The sequence below is a fragment of the Priapulus caudatus genome, unplaced genomic scaffold (genome assembly GCF_000485595.1).
Source record: "Priapulus caudatus unplaced genomic scaffold, Priapulus_caudatus-5.0.1 Scaffold308, whole genome shotgun sequence".
NCBI classification, from domain to species: Eukaryota; Metazoa; Priapulida; class Priapulimorpha; order Priapulimorphida; family Priapulidae; genus Priapulus; species Priapulus caudatus.
In genome coordinates, this window is record NW_014577369.1 from 36,841 (window position 1) to 39,794 (window position 2,954).

The window sequence follows — 2,954 nt, forward strand, 5'->3', positions numbered from 1 at the left end:
TCGTTTTTTTTTGCAGTGTTGCTTCTGTCGGCAATGGTCGTATTGGCCCGCGACGTGGAGGGAGTATCGTGTACCGGGTGCGGTTCTATGTGCAGCATGTTCTGCAGCACAGCGTTCTTTCCCGAGTGCTGCCAAACTGTTCGCTCTAAGCGCTATAGACAAGATGTCGGGTTGACGCCGCAATCCTCGAGTGAAATGAAGGTAAGTTACTCAGATTGCTCGCTAACATAGAGTAATCGCTCATGACAGCACACGCTAGAATGTGTAGAGTGAATGTGTATTTTCCGTTGATTTTCCGAGTTTTATTGGTTGACTAAAACTACGCGGACAATTAAAAGAAACGCAGGACAACAAGCGCGACTGATATTATAGAACGAAGAGATGTAAACTTTAATTGCTGTCCATGTCACGAAGTTGCAAGCGACAGCGCAGTGTGACTGCTGACAATTAAAATGCGTGCGCACTGTCAAGCGGTGTGCAACTCCTCGTGCTGAGCGCAGCAGGGATAATTGCATGGTTGCCGAATGAGGGAATGTGGGAACCAAATCCCACGCGCTTAAGACAAAGATGCTACAGCGACAGCGACAGACCACAACCGTCGTAAACAAAATGGCAGCGTTATGTATACTCCATTTCTAACGACCACGCATAGCGACAGGTCACTCAGTTAGGTCAGTTAGATTAGGTCCAAATATCATTCATAGGCATTTGATTAGCCGCGCATAAACCGGCAAACGTAACCCACATCTGCGATCGCTCATTCATGAAACGTCGCGTAACTCGCGAGAATTTGTAGCAACTAAAAGTAGTTTTGTCGTCGTTGTTGAGTGGAATGTACGACAGCTTACTACAGCAACCCGCTTTCAATTAGCCCAACTGCCGCCAAAAGTTACGGTCGGTCTCGTTACGGTCGGTCGTCGTCGTTGTCGTCGCAGTTACGGTCGGTCACGTTACGGTCGGTCGTCGTCGTTGTCGTCGTCGCCGTTACGTCTTGCACCTTACGTCAACTCAAACGCTCAACGCTGTGACGCATGCGCGCGATCGTCGCAGATTCGAACAGCTAACTCGCTCGTGGCTCACATCGGCAATGTCCCGTCTCCGACATTCTTGCAGTCGAACGACGAAGGAAAGCTAGTCGCAGAGAGACCGCGACTCGAGCTGATGGCGACGTGGCTCCGCCATCTTGCCGACGTTCAGGGACAAGCAGCGTCGTCCGGAAATGAGAAGTCGAGCAAAGCGCAGCGGAAATAAAGGCGGAAACCCCCCGCGCGCGGCAGCAGCAACAGACGAAGAATACCCGTCGTCATCGACCAACAACAACAACGACGACGACGGCGACGACGACGACGACGGCGACGACGACGACGACAACGACAATAGCAACAATAATAACAGCAATAACAACATCTCCGACAACAACAACAATAGCAAAAACACCAGCAAACAACAGCAGCAATATAACAACAAAAACAGCAGCAACAATAACAACACCAGCAAAATAACAAGAACAAGAACAGCAACAGTAACAACAATGGCAACAACAACGACAACAACAACATCGCGCGTTTCTTTTCGTTAGAAGGAGCCTACCGTTCCGCCGCGTGGTGTCTCTTGGCGGGTCGACCGTAAATAGATGCGGCTGATGGCGCGAACTATGTTGACGATGGAAGCTGGGGAAGGCAGCGACGCTGATGCAAGCAAGAGGTAGCGACGCTGACGCAGGCGATGCGGGGAAAGAAGCGCGACGCTGACGCAGGCGATGCGAGGAAAGAAGCGCGACGCTGACGCATGGGATGGATGGTAGGGGAAGGAGCGACGCTGACGCAGGGGATGGATGGTAGGAAAGGAGAAGCGACGCTGACGCAGGGGATGGATGGTAGGGGAAGGAGCGACGCTGACGCAGGGAATGGATGGTAGGAGAGGGGAAGCGACGCTGACGCAGGGGATGGATGGTAGGGGAAGGAGCGACGCTGACGCAGGGAATGGATGGTAGGAGAGGGGAAGCGACGCTGACGCAGGGGATGAATAATAGGGGAGGGGGAGCGACGCCGACGCAAGCAAGAGATAGCGACGCTGACGCATACGATATGGTGTAGGGAAGGAAGCGACGCTGACGCAGGCGATGCGGGGGAGGGGCGACGCTGACGATGGAGGCTGGATAAGGAAGCGACGCTGACGCAAGCGATGCGGGGGAAGAAGCGCGACGTTGACGCAGGGGATGGATGGTAGGGAAAGGAACGACGCTGGCGCAGGTGATGGATGGTAGTGGAGAGGGAGCGACGGTGACGCAGGTGATGTGGGAGATTGGGAGCGACGCTGACGCAGGTGATGTGAGGGAGGAAAGCGACGCTGACGCAGGTGATGTGAGGGAGGAAGAGCGACGCTGACGCAGGGGATGCGATGGAGGGGGGAATGTTGCGTGGATGTGGGTCATGACAGGTGTGTGTGAGAGAAGCGAGACGCTGGCTTTTCACAGGCAGATGGCCCAACACAATTAGCCTGAAGTTGTTGACAGTAGGAGAAGGGAATGTCCGCTGCTCGCCCCCACTACCGAGCATGCGTTCGCAATACAAAATCTCTCCGTAGAATATAAAAAAATGTAATCGAAACCTTCAAGGCGTTCAATAAAAATGCGTTAACTATTCATGCCAGTTCTCATGTTATAGTGTGGTATTTCGAGGCCAATGCCCCATGGCGGTAAAAGAATTATTCGCACCTATCATCCTTTACAATTACTGCTCGAATTAACTAACAATGTAAATTATCGAACGAGACCCGTTGTGTTCGAGCAAGTTATATGTTATCCACATAGACACAGGCGCTTGGGCAAGCCATACACGAGAGATAGAGATATATTAAAATTGTTAAAAATAAATGAGTTAGTAGATGCTCAATATATATATATATATATATATATATAATATTATTATATTATATATATATATATATATATA